Here is a 22,653-nt window from a genome sequence, read left to right as displayed (position 1 = left end):
CACTACTAATTGGCTCTATTGCCCTGCATTCTTCAAGAAAATAATTTTAAATGATCTATAAATATTTTAAATTTCATTAGCAACATTAAAGTATTACTTATAAGAACTATAATCAGTTTTGTCATTTTAATAATTAATCTAGCATAGGGAACTCTACTCAATACTCTGTAATGGAAAGAAATCTAAAAAGAAAGTGAATATATGTATATGTATAACTGATTCACTTTGTTGCACACCTAAAACTAACACATTATAAAGCAATTATACTCCAATAAAAAACATAAAGAAATAAGTAATTAAATAAAAATAAGCTTGTTCATTCTTCCACAAAATAACACTAATAAGGTCTTACATAATTTTCTATTTCATAACAGAACTTATTTTTAAGTTGGCACATTTGTTATTCAAGTCTGCAGGGCAAAGATGAATCCACCCCTTGGGCTCTTTATCTTATAGCATGCCGTGTGAGCTCGCCTGCATGCAAAGCAGCTTGATCACTAATCAGCCTCAGTTAATCAGCACATCTGCCTTAGTAGCTTAATATTTTAGAGTAAATGGGTAACTTTAAGAAATCAGAGGTCATGGAGGTTGCTGCAAAGATTCATCTCTTCATATTACATCCTGTTGAAATTTCTTAAAGGTCAGATCTAAATGTTTCTATGTTCATGTGCATGCATGCAGGCTCAGTCACGTCCAACTCTTTGTGATCCACTGGACTGCTGCCTGCCAGGCCGCTCAGTCCATGGGATTCACCTGGCAGGAATTCTGAAGCAGGTTGCCAATTCCTCCTCCAGGAGATCTTCCTGACCCAGGGATCAAAGCGGCATCTTCTGTGTCTCCTGCATTGGCAGGCAGATTCTTTTACTGTTGAGCCTCCTTGGAAGCTTCTATGTTGATAAATATTTCCATTTCTCTGAGAGATTTGGATATTGGCTCCAATTTGAATTTCCTATTAGGAAAGCATACAGCTTTCAGGACCTGACAATAGTGGCAAATTCTGGGACTTCAGATTTCTTAGAATCCTCACTTTGACACAGCAATATGTAGGACTCACCCAATAAGAAGTAAACAGCTTTTGGCTAGACAACAGTTTCCGCTGCCGGGGACAGTGTCTTTTCAGCAGCCCTGCATACCTCTATTGACCGAGTCCTCCAAAACAAACATATAGGTCGCGTTTCCCATGTTCTGTCAGAAAACTCCAACCACACACACAAAACCTTTTGATAATAAATCCAGCAGCTTTCATGTACTGCAGTGCTAAACAGACACAAATTTTAATATTGTTTTTTCTACCCCATCATATTAACCCATAAGATTTTCTCAAGATGTATGCCAGAATTTCTCCTCAAAGTTGCAAAGGGAAGAGGGACTTATGTGTGTGTGTGTTATTCCCTGTTTCTATAACCTTTAATTATTGTTAAATATGCTGAAAATAAAAATGTGTGTTTGTAGATTTTGATTAATCTGTACCCAATGAAGTTACCTTCTATGTCACTATTGCAAATTATTGTAAGATTTCCCCATAATTAACCTTAACTCTATCAATATCATCTGTATAAAAATATAGAAACTAATTATGATACCCATACTTATGGGAGCCAATATTTTCTATTGGATTTATACTGCTAATCCCTTTCCCAAAAGGCTCTGAGGCAGCTAGACTTTGAAAAATTCATTTCAATTTATAGAGTACCTTTGATTTTTTTATTAGACCCTCATAACAGCCCTATTAATGTATTTATAATTGTGATAAATTTGTGATTTGAGATAATTGTCTTGGAGTGATCAGGTGACTGGTCCAAAACCAAATGCCCTCCAAACTCCTCAGCCTAGGCTCTATCTGAAATTAGCATAATCCTATAAATGCTGTATTCTTTTCACTTCACCACACTGCCTCCTGTAAGCAGGCAGCAGTGAAGATGATTTATAAAAGATATACTAATGGAATAGCTTTTTCCCATGTAATTAAGCTTGAGTCAATCACCAGGCACTCAGAATTACCAAGAATTTAGGAGGATACTAAATTTTTATGCATCCTCACTCACAAGTCTCATACTTTACCTTATTCCAAGTTAAAAATTTATCACAGGGCAGTTGGCACTAAACTCATCCAACATAGCAGCAAAATCTGCTCCTGAGCCATCCAGAAGTCCATACAATCCTATCATGGACCAAGGGGACCAAAATATCCTAGCAGGACCTCTATAATCTCTAGTTACTTATCCAGTACATTTGGATAGGAATATGATTGTTTCCAGCTTTGTCAACTGTAATAATAGTATCATTAATGACCTTAAAAGCTTCGAAAAACAGTCTGGAAGCCCAATCCCAGGGAAATATTATATATCATCCCTAACAATAACAACCACAACTGGGGTTGATGATTACACACAGGCATAAGAAGCTAGTATCCTTGCTTATCCTGAATGGACCATCCCAGAGAAGATATGGTTAGGTAGTGTTCAGCGATTTATCATAATCTGAGACTCAGAAATCCCCCTACCATATACAGTCTGCACTTTTCATTAAAATTAAAAATAGACCATATGGACTTAAATTACTTGAATAATGAGCCAGCATATGAAACAATAGGACCCTGAGCCACTTTCTTAAGAATAAACTATAACTGGAAGCAAATAAATTAGGGGAAATATAATGAGATAAAATTTCATCTCCTAAAACAACAGACACCCTGTTATAATTGAAACCTAACTCATGCTAACACATTAAGATGCTACCATGTTAAATACCAGGCTATTTCATTGTTAAGAAATATTCAAAAGCATCTGCTAACCCAAAAAGCTCATTTTAAAAATGCATATGGGTCTAAAATGTCAGATAGATTTGAATTCAAAGTAAAATTTTCTAATTTTCCAGCTTGGGGAAGTTACCTAACTACACTTGATTTCAATTGCTCATCTGAAAATGAGAATAAGAATTGGTAGCTTCCAATATTGTTGTATTTATCATGTCTAGCACATTGTACGTGTGCATGCTCAGTCATGTCTGACTCTTTGGGACCCCATGAACTGTAGTCCGCCAGGCTCCTCTGGCCTTGGGAGTATTCTGGCAAGAATACAGGAGTGGGTTGCCATTTCCTACTCCAGGGGATCTTCCTGACCCGGGGATTAAATCTGAGTCTCTGGTATTTGCAGGTGGGATTCCTTACCACTTAGCCACCTGGGAAGCACATGTAAAGGATCAGCAAATGGCAATTCTAATGTTCTACCAAGTTTTAAAGGAAAATATTGCTTTGGCCTGAAACTCACTGTCAAAGTTGTAGGGTAGACATAAAGGAAGATTTATTCTTTAGAATAAGGGAAACAAATTGCAAGTTAGGCTATAACTTCATATATGAAAATAATACATCACTGTGATGATTTAATGTGTTGTATCCATAGACCAATATAATTATGATCTCCATTTCATTATTTCTCTAAATCTGTAAAATAAAAGTTTATACTATTTGTAAGTTGTTAACTAGGCCACCTAAAATTTGGTCGGTCCTGAGAAAGCTCTTGGGTAAGGCTTTAGAGGATACTCTTTTACATTCCAAGATGTATCGCAAGCCATGGGCTACTCCCCCAAAGCCCATCCCCTTGTGTGCTACTCTGAAGGTGTGAGGGCCAGAAAGGACACGGCAGTGCAGACGTGTTACCAAGGCTAGGACTGCACGAAAAGAACATTTTCACATCAGTACAGGTACAGACAGATGGTTAAATCTTAAGTACCCTCCAGGCTCCACATATTTCACAATCAGCTTTTGAAAATCATTGCTGCCACTTGAGTAGTACAGTCAAAACATCCCAAGGCTGTCAATTTATTCTCTAACTTTTAAAATTCTATCACCCGTTTTCCTAAGGTAACCAACTGTAATGTATTAACTCTCCAAAGATAGGGAGACACATTTGCATTATATATTACACTAATATTTTCCTTAATTTTAATTTTACAGAAAGTAAATACAGACTTTAAGACCATATTAATGTAGTTTGTGATTAACTATCCCTTACTGCATTTGGATTTTTTAATTGGTGAAATGGGTATCTATGCTGAAAAAGGTCCAGTGGGGTAGAGAACTTTTATATTCCTTTGCCACAAATTATCTTCTTTATTACTTATCATAATGAGGTAAGTGCTATTTTCCTGAAACTTTGAGGTCTCAGGTTTATTTTTCAAAACCAAACTTTAGCTTAGCATGCAGTTTAGGTTTATCCCTTAAGCACTTGCTACAGGCTTTTTAAAATATGCATGAAATGGCTAGTTAATGCATTGTTTTTATCCTTATATTGCAACTATATAGGTTTCAACACCACTATTCCACAGAAACCTTCAATTTTCAGTTGAATTTTTTATCAGACATGTAAGTGTAAATCTAGCAAAGCAAAACAAGAGTAAAATTGTAGGAGATCAAGATGGAAATCACTTTGCTGCCACAAACACATCAGTAATACATCTACGAGTAGGACAATTCTTGAAGAAAAATAACTGGGTACTGGCAGAAAGATTCCTGTATAGCCAAGGCTGAAAGAAAGATCCACACAGAATCAGGTATGAAGGGAAGAAAAAAAATTAGGCAGGACCTGTGCCTCAGAGAAGAGACTCAGAGGAAAAGATTTACAGAGACAAAGATCCTCTGTGGGGAATGAGTGGTGCAAGCCACACACTGGGTGCTCCAGTCCCGGGGTTTGGAAAAGGGAAGATGGTTGGCTGGAGGACTGGTAGGACTAGGAGGAAAGCTGTGGGAAGGCTGGACTCCACTCAGCAGGACTGTACTTGGGCTTGCTTGCTCCTGAAGCAGGGCAGAAAAGGCAGATTGAAACCACACAGGTTTCAACGACTAGCTTCCCATGACCACTCTAGTACATGCCCCAGATGGAGTAGAGTTAATGCACTAACTTCAAACCACAGCTTCACACTGGAAGGAGGGCTACCAAAACCAAGGAAAGAACCCAGCCATGAGAAACAGCAGCAGCTCAGAAGTGGCATCTGAGAAGGGAGGGGACTGTCATTAGCGGTGCTTGCAGGGGCAGTGCATCAGAAGTAGCCCCGGTCCACCAAAGCCTGCACCCTGACACCGAGAGCCCATATGGGCCCTGCCTGCCCTCCAGCGCAGCCACACAGCAGGATGGGGGCAGCAGGGCACAAGAGGAGAGACTGGCCGTGAGCGACAAAGGAGATTCAAACCACAAGTAGCATCTGAGAAGGGTAGGGGCAGTCAATGTTGACAGGTACAAGCAGCACAACCAACCTCTAGCTGTATCTGGACCACCAGCATGCACACCATCACATACTAAGAAACCAAACGGGCACCTCTTGCTCCCATATTACCTCCCTCTGGGGAAAGGGTGCTAATGCTGGGAAGTAGAAGAACACACACCTAAAGGGACTGGGCCAGTTTGGACTTGAACCTCATAGCTTCTGCTCTAGTAACTTAGGGTCTGATACTGCCCTCGTAGGGCAATGACAGCCACTGAACACAGGGACAGCCACTGACAACCTGCCTCATATAGCTCCAGCCCTAGCCTGTCCATCTCCAGCTCCACCTCCTACCAAGGTGAAAGCTGCCCGCACAGCTTAAGGAAAAATGTAACTCATGTTCATGACAAATCCAGCTCCAACTAAAGCTACAGACTCCATAAGGTCACTCCAGTGTAAGGATCCCCCACCTTCAAGACAGCTGTAGCTGCACTCATCTTCTGTGATGGCCCTACTCACCTTCTGCCACAGCCCACACACTGTGCAGTGTGTTTCTCTCTAAATAAATCCAATTCTTACCTATCACTTTGTCTCTCATTGAATTCTTCCTGCGTTGTGACATCAAGAACCTGAGTTTCATTAAGTCCTGAGACCAGGTGTGTGACCTCAGTTGGAAGACCATGGGATGTGGCTGGCTTCAAGGCCTGGCCACAGGAGTTGAAGTCCCAGTCTGAGGTGGATGGTTTCAGTATGATTATTTGTCTTGAATATAAAGGAAAGAAAAGTCATGATTACCAATACAAATAAAGAAAAGAAAACAAAAATGGCCTGAAATCCCAGAGGTAACTATTAACATTTTGCTACATGTCATTCTAGAATTTATATACATATATTTACATATTTATATATTAAAATATGTAATATATTTTTAAAGCAAACAAAAATGGAATCACACTGTACATAGGGCTTTGTAACCTCTTTTTTCCCATCCATTAATGCCTTATGAACATTTTCCTGTATTAGTAAAGAAAATTTCAAAAAAGAAAAAAAAAGATAGCCATAGACAACTGTTTCTCCTAATTTCATAGAGACAGAGAAAGAGAACTAAAACGAGAAGACAGAGGAATTTGTCTCATTTGAAAGTGCAAGAGAAAACGCCCCCAAAAACAAACTACACAACAGAAATAAACAATTTACCAGATGAAGAATTCAAAACATTAGCAAACCAAATCCAACAATATATAAAAAGGCTCAGAGACCATGATCTAGTGAAATTTATTCCAGGGATGCAAAGAAGGTTCAATATGCACAAGTCAAACAATGTGATATACCACACTAACTTAAAGAATGATAAAAATCACATAATCATCTTAGGATGCAGAAAAACATTTCACAAACTTCAGCATCTGTTCATGGTGAAAACTCTCAAAATGTATGGGGTGGTGGTGATGGTAGTTTAGTTGCTAGGCTGTGTCCAAGTCTTGTTACCTCATGCACTGTAGCCTGTGAGGCTCCTCTGTCCATGAGATTTCCCAGACAAGCATACTGAAGTAAGCTGCCATTTCCTTCTCCAGGGGATCTTCTCAGCCCAGGGACTAAACCTGCATCTCCTGCACTGAAGGCAAATTCTTTAATGCTGAGCCACCAGGGAAGTCCCAAGGGGGTAAAGAGGGAATACATCTCAACATAATAAGATCTAATTATGGCAAACCCACAGCTAACATCATGTTCATTAGTGAAAAACTGAAAGCCTTTCCTCTAAATCAGAAACAAGACAAGAATGCCCACTATCACCACTTCTATTTAATGTAGTATTAGAAGTCTTAGCCACAATAATCAGACAAGAAAAAGGAATAAAATCATTCAATTTGGAAGGGAACAAATAAAACTGTCACTATTTGCAGATGACATGATCATATCTATCGAAAACCCTAAAGTCCCCATCAGAAAACTACTAAAATGAACAAATTCAGTAAAGTTGTAGGATACAAAATTAATATACATAAATTTGTTGCTTTTTTTTTTTTTGTATTTTATTTATTTATTTTTTTTTCTCCTTCCAAGGTTTTTTTTTTTTTTTTTGTGAGAACATATTTTTTTTTTTTTTTGTCATACATTGATATGAATCAGCCATAGATTTACATGTATTCCCAATCCCTATCCCCCCTCCCACCTCCCTCTCCACCCGATTCCTCTGGGTCTTCCCAGTGCACCAGGCCGGAGCACTTGTCTCATGCATCCCACCTGGGCTGGTGATCTGTTTCACCATAGATAGTATACATGCTGTTCTTTTGAAATATCCCACCCTCACATTCTCCCACAAAGTTCAAAAGTCTGTTCTGTATTTATACACTAATAATAAATTATCAAAAAATAAAACAATTCCATTTAAAATTGCATCAAAAAGAATAAAATATCTAGAAATAAACTTAACTAAGGAGTATAGAGACCTTTACATGGAAAATTTTAAAACATTAATGAAGGAATTTAGAAATGATATAAAAAATGGAAAGATATACTATGTTATGGCTTGGAAGAATATTCTTAAAAAGTCTGTATTTTACCCAAAGCAATCTGTAGATTTAATGCAATCCCTATCAAATTACCCATGACATTTTTCACAGAACTAGAACAAAGTATCATAAAATTGACATGAAGCCACAAAAGATCCTGAATTGCCAAAGCAATCTGGAAAAGAAAGAACAAAGATGGAGGTATGACATTCCCAAACTTCAAACTATACTATCAAGCTACTGTAATCAAGACAGTATGATATTGGCACAAAAACAGGCACACAAATAAATGGAACAGAACAGAGAACCCAGAAGTAAACCCACACTCTTATGGTCAATTAGTCTGCAACAAAGGCGGCCAGAATATATGATGAGAAAAAGACAGTCTCTTTCTGGGAAACTGGATCACATGTGACTTTCCGCATAGGAGAAGAAAGAAGGCTGTCCCTTCTGCCAGACATGTGTCCTCAAGTTCTAGGATATGGTATGGTTCCTGGATCTTGTACAGCCCTCTTGGCCCATACATTAATAGCCAAGCATTGAAAATGGTCAAGCAATGAGAGTTTTGAGTTGGGTCCCTGATGAATATGGGTTTTCTGCATCAATCTTGCACTACTTACTTACACATTATATACATGTAAGAATGAAAGAGATTTCTGTATTTTTTAACTCAATATTTTGAGTTTTCAGTTGCTTGCAGCTGGATATATATATATATATATATTTTTTTTTTTTATTAGTTGGAGGCTAATTACTTCACAACATTTCAGTGGGTTTTGTCATACACTGATATGAATCAGCCATAGAGTTACACGTATTCCCCATCCCGATCCCCCCTCCCACCTCCCTCTCCACCCGATTCCTCTGGGTCTTCCCAGTGCACCAGGTCAGAGCACTTGTCTCAGGCATCCCACCTGGGCTGGTGATCTGTTTCACCATAGATAGTATACATGCTGTTCTTTTGAAATATCCCACCCTCACATTCTCCCACAAAGTTCAAAAGTCTGTTCTGTATTTATACACTAATAATAAATTATCAAAAAATAAAACAATTCCATTTAAAATTGCATCAAAAAGAATAAAATATCTAGAAATAAACTTAACTAAGGAGTATAGAGACCTTTACATGGAAAATTTTAAAACATTAATGAAGGAATTTAGAAATGATATAAAAAATGGAAAGATATACTATGTTATGGCTTGGAAGAATATTCTTAAAAAGTCTGTATTTTACCCAAAGCAATCTGTAGATTTAATGCAATCCCTATCAAATTACCCATGACATTTTTCACAGAACTAGAACAAAGTATCATAAAATTGACATGAAGCCACAAAAGATCCTGAATTGCCAAAGCAATCTGGAAAAGAAAGAACAAAGATGGAGGTATGACATTCCCAAACTTCAAACTATACTATCAAGCTACTGTAATCAAGACAGTATGATATTGGCACAAAAACAGGCACACAAATAAATGGAACAGAACAGAGAACCCAGAAGTAAACCCACACTCTTATGGTCAATTAGTCTGCAACAAAGGCGGCCAGAATATATGATGAGAAAAAGACAGTCTCTTTCTGGGAAACTGGATCACATGTGACTTTCCGCATAGGAGAAGAAAGAAGGCTGTCCCTTCTGCCAGACATGTGTCCTCAAGTTCTAGGATATGGTATGGTTCCTGGATCTTGTACAGCCCTCTTGGCCCATACATTAATAGCCAAGCATTGAAAATGGTCAAGCAATGAGAGTTTTGAGTTGGGTCCCTGATGAATATGGGTTTTCTGCATCAATCTTGCACTACTTACTTACACATTATATACATGTAAGAATGAAAGAGATTTCTGTATTTTTTAACTCAATATTTTGAGTTTTCAGTTGCTTGCAGCTGGATATATATATATATATATTTTTTTTATTAGTTGGAGGCTAATTACTTCACAACATTTCAGTGGGTTTTGTCATACACTGATATGAATCAGCCATAGAGTTACACGTATTCCCCATCCCGATCCCCCCTCCCACCTCCCTCTCCACCCGATTCCTCTGGGTCTTCCCAGTGCACCAGGTCAGAGCACTTGTCTCAGGCATCCCACCTGGGCTGGTGATCTGTTTCACCATAGATAATATACATGCTGTTCTTTCGCAACATCCCACCCTCACATTCTCCCACAGAGTTCAAAAGTCTGTTCTGTACTTCTGTGTCTCTTTTTCTGTTTTGCATATAGGGTTATCGTTACTATCTTTCTAAATTCCATATATATGTGTTAGTATACTGTAATGTTATTTATCTTTCTGGCTTACTTCACTCTGTATAAGGGGCTCCAGTTTCATCCATCTCATTAGGACTGATTCAAATGAATTCTTTTTAACGGCTGAGTAATATTCCATGGTGTATATGTACCACAGCTTCCTTATCCATTCATCTGCTGATGGGCATCTCGGTTGCTTCCATGTCCTGGCTATTATAAACAGTGCTGTGATGAACATTGGGGTGCACCTGTCTCTTTCAGATCTGGTTTCCTCAGTGTGTATGCCCAGAAGTGGGATTGCTGGGTCATATGGCAGTTCTATTTCCAGTTTTTTAAGAAATCTCCACACTGTTTTCCATAGCGGCTGTACTAGTTTGCATTCCCACCAACAGTGTAAGAGGGTTCCCTTTTCTCCACACCCTCTCCAGCATTTATTGCTTGTAGACTTTTGGATAGCAGCCACCCTGACTGGCGTGTAATGGTACCTCATTGTGGTTTTGATTTGCATTTCTCTAATAATGAGTGATGTGGAGCATCTTTTCATGTGTTTGTTAGCCATCTGTATGTCTTCTTTGGAGAAATGTCTGTTTAGTTCTTTGGCCCATTTTTTGATTGGGTCATTTATTTTTCTGGAATTGAGCTGCAGGAGTTGCTTGTATATTTTTGAGATTAATCCTTTGTCTGTTTCTTCATTTGCTATTATTTTCTCCCAATCTGAGGGCTGTCTTTTCACCTTACTTATAGTTTCCTTTGTTGTGCAAAAGCTTTTAAGTTTCATTAGGTCCCATTTGTTTAGTTTTGCTTTTATTTCGCAATTCCTATCAAGCTACCAACGGTATTTTTCACAGAACTAGACCAAAGAATTTCACAATTTGTATGGAAATACAAAAAACCTCGAATAGCCAAAGTAATCTTGAGAAAGAAGAATGGAACTGGAGGAATCAACCTGCCTGACTTCAGACTCTACTACAAAGCCATAGTCATCAAGACAGTATGGTACTGGCACAAAGACAGAAATATAGATCAATGGAACAGAATAGAAAGCCCAGAGATAAATCCACGAACCTATGGACACCTTATCTTTGACAAAGGAGGCAAGGATATACAATGGAAAAAAGACAACCTCTTTAACAAGTGGTGCTGGGAAAACTGGTCAACCACTTGTAAAAGAATGAAACTAGAACACTTTCTAACACCATACACAAAAATAAACTCAAAATGGATTAAAGATCTAAATGTAAGACCAGAAACTATAAAACTCCTAGAGGAGAACATAGGAAATAAAAGCAAAACTAAACAAACGGATATATTCTTAATAGATGCATAAAACACAAACATGTATATACCAAAAATAATTAATAAAATTTGAGCCCATCTAATAGAGCAGAAAAACCATGGCTAAATGAAGTACAAATATATATACAACAAACTATAAATAATATTTAGTAAGCTTCTGATAAAACCCTGAACCATTAGATGTAAAATATAATTTTGTCCTAATCCAATGTGATGTTTCATCTCCTTTGTGTCCAAGGTTTATGGATACCTTTCATGTGCATCCCACTCTTCTCCACATCATTCATCAATAGGTGAAATTTCTTTGCAAAAGGGCCTTAGTCATGGATTCCACTCTCAACCCACAATGCCTAAACATTTAATATAGATTCTTCAACTCCTGTTGCTATTATAATCTCCAAAGGTGTGTCATCAAATTTCTATGCAAGAATGATCTCTTCTATTCTATAAGCTTTATACTTCATGTCTAAGACTCTACTTCAGATACTGCTAAGTCTGAAATCTGCCCTTATCTTTTGTTCCACACTTGATAGGTGAGACTTTTTTAAGGCTGTGAATTTAACTTCTAGATTGAGTCAGAGTTGAAATAGATACCACTGGCCAAATGCATAGATGTGATGTGATTTTCGGGTAAAACAAAAAGTATATATATTATCTGGTTGCAGCACAAGTTCTACTTGTCAAATTATGGCTACTCTAATGCAAGGTATACAAGAAGTGCACTTTTCATTAAGACTGCTATATAGTCTAATCACAAAGCCCTGAGTGGGTCTCCAATCAAACCAAATTCTCATATTCTTCTCAGCAGTAGCCTTAAATAAGGTAAGGCAGGATGGAAATGGAGTCCAGGATATAAGCAATCACTTATACATTATAGCCACAAGGCCACCTGCCTCTCTGCCTTCTGTTCACATAGTGCAACATAAAAATAAATATGTACCACCTATTTATTTTGAGAACAATTCAGAGTTGCAGGCAGACCAAATGAAAAGAGAGAAGTTCCTTTTGTTTGAGCCTGCAACATCAAAGAGCAGTTTTATTTCTACCATTCATGATGCAGAAGTTTAATTTTTCAAGTATTCGTTTCTTTACAAATTATTTTCCTGTGTATTACTTTACTTTTGATCTATCACTCTGTATACAATAAAGGATATCTGTGACCTTAAGTTAAGTCACTTCAGTTATGTACCACTCTTTGCAACCCTATGGACAGTAGCCTGCCAGGCTCCTCTGTCCATGGGATTCTCCAGGCAAGAATACTGGAGTGGGTTGCCATGCCCTGCTCCAGAGGATCTTCTTGGCCCAGGAATCTAGCCCTGTCTCTGATGTCTCCTGCATTGGCAGGCAGGTTCTTTACCACTAGCACCATACTGAGATATAAATACTTTATTTACAAACCTAAATCTCAATAGCCAAATTGTACAAGACATTTATCTCTTTAGTTTATATGAGAACCCAAGCTTTAAATATGTGTATTAGCTTTTTCTTAAAATACATGTTGATACATCTTGGATGATAACCATAACAATCAATCAAACTTTTGAAATTACATTTTCTTTGATATTGTTGCAGATAACACTTTAAGAAATCCCCACTGCAAAATAATTATGATTTAATGCAATTCAAGCCAAAGAATGTTTGCCAAAATAAGAAAACTTGAGATGACACCATCAATACAGCCTAATTAAATTTCTAGTATTTATTCTGCTATGTAGAAGGAAAATACTGAAGAAGCATAAAGTACCATCCTTACATCCAAAAACCCTACACCCAATTGGATGGTATAAGATATTTATGCATAAACTCTTCAGATAACAATATAAGGCAATGTTGACATGATACAAAGAAGGATGAAATTTACAGACAGGTGAAATTTACAATAAGTAAATTCAAATTAAGAATCATTAGTGAGAGTCGCTCAGTCATGTCCGACTCTTTGTGACTCCATAGTCTATACAGTCCATGGAGTTCTCTAGGCCAGGATACTGGAAGTGGGTAGTCGTTCCCTTCTCCAGGGGATCTTCACAACCCAGGGATTGAACCCAGGTCTCTTGCAATGCAGGCAGATTCTTTACCAGCTGAGCCACATAGTCTAAATATTAGGTCAAAGTTTTGTGGAACAAGTGAGATTAGACAGGGAGGAGAAAGATGACCTTGCAACACTGGTGCCTAGAAATGATCCATTTTTTGAGCCATTAATGATCATGTCTGTAAGGAGCATATCTAAGTAGGGGCTCAAATTTTTAATTTTTTCACTAGATTTTAAGTTATATGAAGACAAACTGTATCTATCTTGTTCTGCACTGCAGCTTCAAGATTTTATGCAGTTCCTAATATATGATCAATGTTTAATATTTCTTAAATGATTAAAAGAAAATACATACTAATTTCAAAAAGGACACTCATACATATATTATAAATATAATTGTATTTGGAATAAATATTAATATTAAAAATACAAATATTAAAAAAACCAAATATTGCATAAGTTCTGCAACTTGTCATTTGTATAAATTACTCAATTTCTGATAGTATTTGACATTTGCCAAATTTAATTTTATCAGGAGAGAGGAAGAGAATATACATGCATAAATAAGACTATAAATTACCAGAGAAATAGCCAAAAGGAAGGTAGCCAAGGAGAGAAATAGGTGCTCTTGGGAGCCTGGATAATGTTGATCTATTGAATAAATGACATCAGGAAAGTGCAGATGCCAAAACAGGTCTAATACTATCAGTGGATGAGATAACTTTGATTAAATAAAACTGAGAACTAAATATACTAAAGATCATTATTTTACTGACATTGAAAGCTATAAATTTAAGGGACAGATTCTCAAAGGAAATGATTGAAATGAAATTGGATGAAAATCCATTCATAAGAATTTTTTTTAAAAAAAACCATAGGTCAAATAAAGGTGAGTGCCTGATAAAGAATATCTTACACGGACAAGGAAGGGACTACTTGCCCTTTTCAGATTGTCCTATAGACCAGTTTTATGTTTTCTTTAGGGCAATTTTCAGTCTGTGGAGTTAATTTTATACTGAGAAATGATTTAGCAAGGTATATGCTTGATGTTTTTTAATTCACTTCTTTTACTGAACTAGGTTTTATTCATAAATCACTGATCCTTTGTCACCTTGCTTATATATTTCAGCTCCAGTAAATAGTCTTTGGGTGGTCTCACTAATGCCCTAGTCAATTTTCAATTCTGTACAAACATAGATATTTATCTCAACTAGATGTCAAAATGACATTTGAATTAGTATGCCTTACATTCCTGACCTGTTTTTACTGATACTTGGTTTCATTTTTAAACGGTGTATTTGTGCTTCAGGCACAGTATTAACAGAATTTCAAATCTCTGGATAGAAGAATTTATTTGTATTTTTATGCATCTACAATTATATAAAGCTTTATAAACAAACATGTTTTAACATCTTTAAAAAGCAAAGGCTCACTTCAGACATTTTTATATTTTCCAAGAAGATTCTTAAAAAAATATCATTCAGTTAATATACAATTACTTGCACACATTTACTGTGTACACTGTAATAAGTTTCAATGTGTAAACATCATAAAATCATGTTTATAATCAATATAATGAACCTATCTATTACCACATAAAAATTTCCTTTTACTTCTTAGTAATCCCTTCATTCCACCCCTTCTTGTCCCTACTGTTACCAAGCAACCACTGATCTGCTATACATTGGTAAATATTAGTTTGTATATCTTAGATTTTTACAAAATGTAATCATACATTATGTGCTTTATTTTTCTGGTATAAACTTCTTTCATTCAACATATAGTAAGACCCTTCCATATTGTAGCATGTATCAATATCTCTTTCCTTTTTATTGCTGAGTACTATTCAATTGTGCAATATAGCACAGTTTATCCATTCACCTCTTGATGGATACGTGGGTTGTTCCTAGTTTTCCACTGTTAAAAACAAAGCAGGTATAACATTCTGTATAAGTCTTCGTGTGGATCTTCCCAGGTGATGCTAGTGGCAAAGAATGCATCTGCCAATGCAGAAGATGCAAGAAATGCAGGTTTAATTCTTGAGTGGGAAAGATTCCCTGGAGTAGGAAATGGCAACCCACTCCAATATTCTTGCCTGGGAAATCCAATGGACAGAGGAGCCTGGCAGGGTACAGTCCATGGGGTCACAAAGAATTGGACATGACTGAGTGCACACACACACACATGCTCTTAGGAGTAGAAAGCCTGGATCACATGGTAGGCATGCATTTAACTTTTTAAGAAACTTCCAAACAATTTCCCAAGTGATTGCACTATTTCATTAAATGCATTTTGCCCAGATTGTAGGAGAGTTCCAGTTGTTTTATACCCTTGACCACATTTGGTAAAGTCAATCTTTTTAATTTTAGACTAATAGATGTGTGATGGTATCGCATTGTGGTTTTAATCTGCACTTCCTATTATCTTGGAGAAGACTCTTGAGAGTCCCTTGGACTGAAGGAGATCAAACCAGTCAATCCTAAAGGAAATCAGTCCTGAATATTCATTGGAAGGACTGATGCTGAAGTTCCAATACCTTGTCCACCTGATGGGAAGAACTGACTCATTAGAAAAGACAATGATGCTGGGAAGGACTGAAGGCAGGAGGAGAAGGGGAAGACAGAGGATGAGATGGTTCGGTGGCATCACCAACTCGATGGACATGAGTTTGAGCAAGCTCTGAGAGTAGGTGATGGACATGAAAACCTGGTGTGCTGCAATCCATGGGGTCACAAAGAGTTGTACATGACTGAGCAACCCACAAAATCCCATATCTAATGATGGGATTTTGATTGAATTGTTTGGAATCTGTACATCAATTTAGGGAGACTGAAATTCTAATATAATAAATCTGAACCATGAACATAGTATATTTCTCAATTTCTCTCATAAATATTAACTTTCATTATATAAGACTTTTAAAATTTATCTCTGAGCATTTCACATTTCAAGGCTACTTGAAATACAATTATTTTTATTTCAATTTCAAATTATCCATCCCTAGTACACAGAAATAAAATAGAATTTTACATTCATCTTTCATCCTTCAAACTTAAATTCTCTTATTTGTTCCTGAAGATTTTTTTGTATCTACGCTCAGATTTACTACAGAGATGATTGTATCATGTATGAATAAAGACAATTTCAATTTTAACTATTTCTCTTTCATTTGGATGTTTTCTTTTTCTGCCCTCACTGCTATTGAAAACCTGCAGTACAATAATGAATAGAAATTGTAAGGGTGGACCATGGTTAAGGGTGGACATCCTTGTCTTGGACTCCATTTTAGGGGTATAGTGCCCAAGCTTTCACCATGTAGTATCACCTTATCTTTAGGTTTTTAATATATGTCATTCATAAGTTTGAATAAACTCCTTCAATTACTGTAATTATTGACATGATTATATTTAAATATATCACCTTGTTTTCTAAATGTCCCTCAAATCTCTCTTTTCCTTTTCCTCTTGTCTTGCCTTCTATTGCATTAGTTGAAGAATTTTATTATAGTTTGCTCCTTTGTTGGATGTATAGCTACTTGCTTTCTTAATTGTTGCTTTAGGGTTCATAGTATACATCTTTAACTTACCATTGTTAACCTCCAAGCGGTATCATGCCATTTCATATATAAGTAACACTGTGATGATTCCTTACTTACCCTGTGCTTCCCGATTTCTACACTCTGCTCTCAGTCTATCCAGCAGATACCTATTATTTTTCAGTAATAGACCTATGCAGTGCATTCTTTAGTATTCCAGCAGAAAAGGAAAATCAACACTTTTTACCTTCATGTTGGAAGAATGTCAATATACCTGGATGGTTAGCATCAGGACTATACTAAAAAGCCCTACTTATTTTTCTAATACTTAAAGCTGATTTGGCTGACATACATTTTTCTAGTGGCTGTGTCTTCATTAAATATGTAGATGATGTTTTTATAGTCTCGAATTGAACAAGACTCTCAAGAAGACACTATTCACCTGTTACAATCAGCCTCTAAAAGGCAGAGATCCCCAAAGACAAACCACAATTCTGCTTACCAATTGTGAATGATCTAGGCCATTTGCTATCTAAGGAAGGACTAGTAACTGATTCTGAAAGAGCTCAGGGAATCCTGGTCTTCTTGCATCCCAAAACAAAGAAACAGCTGAGAGGATTTTGAGGTCTAACTGGACATTGTTGGAATTGGATACCTAATATTTCTTCTCACTGTCCAACTTCTGTATGCATTACTGGTCTGGTTGACCAGACCCAAATGAATGGCCAATAGAAAGAGAAAAGACTAGAGATGGCTTAAATTTTTCATTGACTCAGATTCCAACATCAGGCCTTATCACAAATCACCATTTTATTCTCCTCCTACATAAAGGAAATTCTCTAGAAGTATTAACTCAAAGACACAGTGACCAGCATTGAACCATAGGCTGTTATAACCAGGAGCTATATTCCGTGGCAAAAGAACTGTGTGTGAGGGCTGTTTCAACAACAGCTGTCTATGCAAAGGTACTGAAGAAGTTATAATTGGTCTCCTTTGATGTATTCCACACTCAGTTGAATCCCTTTTGAATTCTCATATTCAGCACTAATCTGTGAGATGACTCATTTCTATGAGGTATTGCTTTTCTTACCTAAGATTACTTTGGCTGAATGCAATAATCTTAATCCCAAAACTTTGCTTCTAGCACAACAGGCAGAAAACAGTCACAACTCCATTTTACTAATTATTTTCTTATTCCTAGAAGTTATTTACAAGAAATTTCTATTAATAATACTGACTTAATTTGGTTTATAGGTGGATCCTACTTAAAAGATGAACAGGGACTTTACTGAGCTAGACATGCAATAACATCCACCATGCACCTAATTGAAAGTTTGTACTTAACAGACACCAATTTGACACAACCAGCTGAATTAATTGCTCTAATCTGGATTTGTCAACCAGCCGAAGACCAAATAGCAAATATTTACAGCAATAGCCATTAAGCTTTCAGAGTGCTTCATGATTTTGAATGCTTTAGAAGCAAAAAGAATTTCTTACTTCCTCAGGCCAATCCATAAAACTGGGAAACTAGTCTCAGAATTGTTAGACTCTATAAAATTATCCAGATGATTACCCATTTTCCAAATACATGGATATCCCAAATCTGATTCAATAGAGGCCACAGGGAATCAATTCACTGACTCAGCAGTTAAACTATTTCTGTCCAGCTTTGAGAACGTCTGCTACTTAAACCTGATCCCAATGTGTCAAGCTAATTTCTTCAAAAATTAGCCCTGGATGATGAACAACAAATATGCAAGAAGAAAGGAAGTCTTTGGCCTCACATCACAAATATGGTTTGAACCAAATAAGAGGGCTCTAATGCCTATAGGTGCTCAATTATCTTTACTCTAGCACATGCATTTCATAACCCACTGGGATCCTGAAAAAAATGATGTTACAGGAGAAACAATATATTTGGGAACACTCCCCCACAGTAGCCCACAACAAATTTCCCTAAATATAGTCCTCAAAAGCTACTTCATGGATCTTGAGGTCACTTTTCCCTTCCTGAAGAACATTTTGAAGTACGATGACTTGATGTTGTCCAAATGCCACCATCAAGGATGTAAACATATTTTGGTAACTGTTTGCATATTCTCACATGAAGTGGAAGAATTTTCTTACAGGAGAGCAATGGCTTTACCAGTAGAAAATCTGTTACTGCACAGAGTAATTTCTATTTGGATGGATTCTTTCTGAGTTGCACAGCAATCAAGAGATTCACTTTACTGAACAAAAAATTAATTCCATTTGTGGTATTTGGCCAATAACGCAGCGTATTCACTGTGCTTATTACCCCCAATCTTTGGGATTGGTAAAAAGAACTAACCGTTCTGTCAGAACTCAATTGGCAAAATTCTCAGAGGTTCTTAATCTTTCATGGCCAAAAGGCCTCTCACCGGTGCTTCTCAATCTCAAGCTCACTCCTTTTGGGAAACATCAGTGGTCTCTTTTTGAAATAATCACTGGGCAACCTTTGCGCTTAGATGTAGGCATCTTAAGATGAAGGCGTACTTAGAGGTGACATGCTACACTGTTGCCAAGAACTTATTAAATCCCTTAAAGAAAATGAAAAGTTATTAACTAATTCCTTTCCCAGTTAGCTGCAGGAGATGAAGACCAGAAGACCCATAGGTTATGGCCTGGAGATTTTATCTACTGGACAAAACTTCAGATAAAGGACTTTTATAGACACATTGGCAAGGGCCATATCAGGTCTTGTTAACAAATCCCTGTGGTGCAAAATTTAAAGGCGTAAACTCTTGGATTAGCATGTCTCACCTCAGAAATGCCTCCTCTCTTGAATGTACTACAACTTCTATTTCTGACACCTGACCTCTGCTAACTACCAGACTATCTATCTGTGATAACTATCACATGAGAAGATGATGATAGATGAAGGAGACAGCTAATCAAATATGCTAAGCCAGGACTGTATGTTAATCACTTTGATAACTGCTCACATTTTTTATTACGAACCAAATGCATTTTTTTCCTTGGGCTCAATCATATACAAGTTTAAAAAAAAAAATCAATCCAACTGCTGGGTTTCTGGCCAATTCCTATGCCCAGCACTTCTGGATTACCCTGATGGACTTCATCCCTTCAAAATTCAGATTGGCTGACCCTTAGGAATTATGTGGGGCTTCCCTGGTGGCTCAGACAGTGAAGTATCTGCCTGCAATGTGGGAGACCTGGGTTCAACCCCTCAGCTGGGAAGATCCCCTGGAGAAGGAAATGACAACCCACTCCAGTACTCTTGTCTGGAAAATTCATGGACTGAGGACCCTGGTAAGCTACAGTCCATGGAGTCGCAAAGAGTCGGACACAACTGAGCGACTTCTCTTTCTTTCACTTTCTTAGGAATTATGTTAGAGGAAGAAATTCTACTATGCAAGCCACCACCACTGCCACTAAATAGGACCCATTCACCAGGCCAATCAATGATACCTGTTCTAAATCTGGTCATAAATACTCCTTTTCACTCAATGTTACTCAGTTCTAATCAGAGCAGCATGCTACAGCTAAATCTAGAAACATAACAACCAGACTCTTTGGTGGCATTACTCCTCAGTTATGGGATGGATTTATCTTTCTGACATCAGGATATGGCCACCTAACTAGGAAGGCCCCTCTCTTCTGGAAACAAGCCACTCATGCCAAGGATAATCAACCTAACAATACTCAGAGACTAGGACAGAAAATCCCTAAAAGTTTTCAATATACCATAACTTTGGGGTCCAGTTACTTTGCTTTGTAACTGATTGATTGTAACTGTAAGATGATCAGAAATACATTGTGTAGCTCCTAATGGGACCCAGAGGATTTGTAGAACAAACTTATGGCCTTGGTTTCCCCGAGGTTGGTTATAAAGAGGCACAGTTGGTGTCCTTTGGCTCAAGGTCACCTATGGATAACCTTGAAAACAGCCCCTGCCAGTCTGCCTCTAATATAGGAATGAAGGGTTCAATAAATTTTCCAATGGTATGACCATTTGGCCATGATATGTTTCTTCACTTATATGAATAGATGTCATTACTTACATAGATGCTTTAACAAAATCTATTCAGCAAGCTTTGAAAGATAAACTGTAGCCATTAGCTTGTTAAACTCACAAGACTCCATGATAAGAAAAGTGGTCCTACAGAATCACATGGCTCTTAATATTCTAACAGCTTCCTAAGGGGACATTTGTACTATAATACATACTGAATGTTATGTTTTTATACCTTATGAGTCTTCTAATATAACCTGCATTATGACACATATGAAATAATCAAATTTCTGCTCTAAATAATCTTTTCCAAGTTTAGGAGAAATATTAGGAAAATGGTTTGGTTTAGGAGGTTCCTGGCTTAAATCTTCATGCTGTTAGGGGCTTCCTTAGTGGCTCAGATAGTAAAGAATCTGCCTTCAATGCAGGAGACCTGGGTTTGATCTCTGGGTCTGAAGATCCCCTGGAGAAGGGAATGGCTACCCACTCCAGTATTCTTGCCTGAAGAATTCTATGGACAGAGGAGCCTGGTGGGCTACATACAGTTCATGGGGTCACAAAGAACGGGACACAACTGAGCGACTGTCACTTCAATCACATTGTTACTCCTACTGGTGATTTTGCTTATATTTTGTGTCATTTATGAAGGGATTGTCTCCTGTCTTTCAGGCTAAGTATCATCTACTCCTACTAAGTTAATGATATTTAAACAACTTAAGACTATTGATCACTTATATAGTTCTACACAAAATGAAAATGTACAATGCACATGTAAATTAAAATTGGCCTAAGTCCTGTTGAACAATTTGTAATGGACTGTTAGTCTCTGCCAGACATCTTACTAACACAGCTCCCTAAAAATAAGAAAGAAACGAGTAATTAAGACCTGGCAGCCAGGGACATGACAGATTATAAGTTTAGGGAAACAACCACCTTGGTATTGAAAGACCAAATATTTGATAATCTAATGCTGTCTATCAAAAAAATTAATGATCAAAAGGGAGAATGATGAAGTAAAATTATTTTAAGGCAGGACAAGAAAAAATTTTAACATTGAATTTTCTATGCCATTTGAGCTCCTAAACGTCTCCCCTTTAATATGTATTGTACATCTGCACTGGGCTTCCCAGGTGGTTCAGTGGTAAAGATTCCACCTGCCAGTGCAGCAGACACAGAAAACAGGTGTTCAGTCTCCAGGTCGGGAAGATGCCCTGGAGGAGAAAATGGCAATCCACTTCAGTATTCTTGCCTGGGAAATTCCATGGACAGAGGAGCCTGGCAGGCTGCAGCCCCTGGGGTCACAAAGAGTCAGACACGACAGAGCATGCACGCACGTGCATCTATCTGCATTATACATTAACTAGACCCCCTTTGAAGACATAGGAATGTCTACTTGCCAGAAAGGTAACATTTTTCAAAAATAGCGTTCCTTTCTTAATCATGGAAGGAGTCACAGGGACCCACTGCTCACCTAGTTGGACTATGTAAACTGTCAGTAGATTACTTTGATGTATAACACTTTGCCTGAAAGTCTTACATACCTGTGCTTTGACCTGTAAGGTGGAATAATCCTCAGAGCTTTCTGAAAGACCATCTCCCAAATTACAATCCTTACATTGGCTCAACTAAAAATTTCTCTTTCTTAGACTAGTGTATGTATTAGTCACTAGTAATGTCTGACTCTTTGTGACCCACAAACTGTAGCCTGCCAGGCTCCTCTGTCCATGGAATTCTCCAGGCAAAGAGACTGGAATGGGTTGCCATTTCCTTCTCCAGGGGATCGTCCCAAACCCAGGTCTCCTGCACTGCAGGCAGATTCTTTATTGTCTGAGTC

The sequence above is a fragment of the Cervus elaphus genome, chromosome 15, assembly GCF_910594005.1.
Source record: "Cervus elaphus chromosome 15, mCerEla1.1, whole genome shotgun sequence".
Lineage (NCBI taxonomy): Eukaryota > Metazoa > Chordata > Mammalia > Artiodactyla > Cervidae > Cervus > Cervus elaphus.
The sequence above is the reverse complement of the archived record's forward strand: the minus strand, read 5'-3'. Positions refer to the sequence as shown.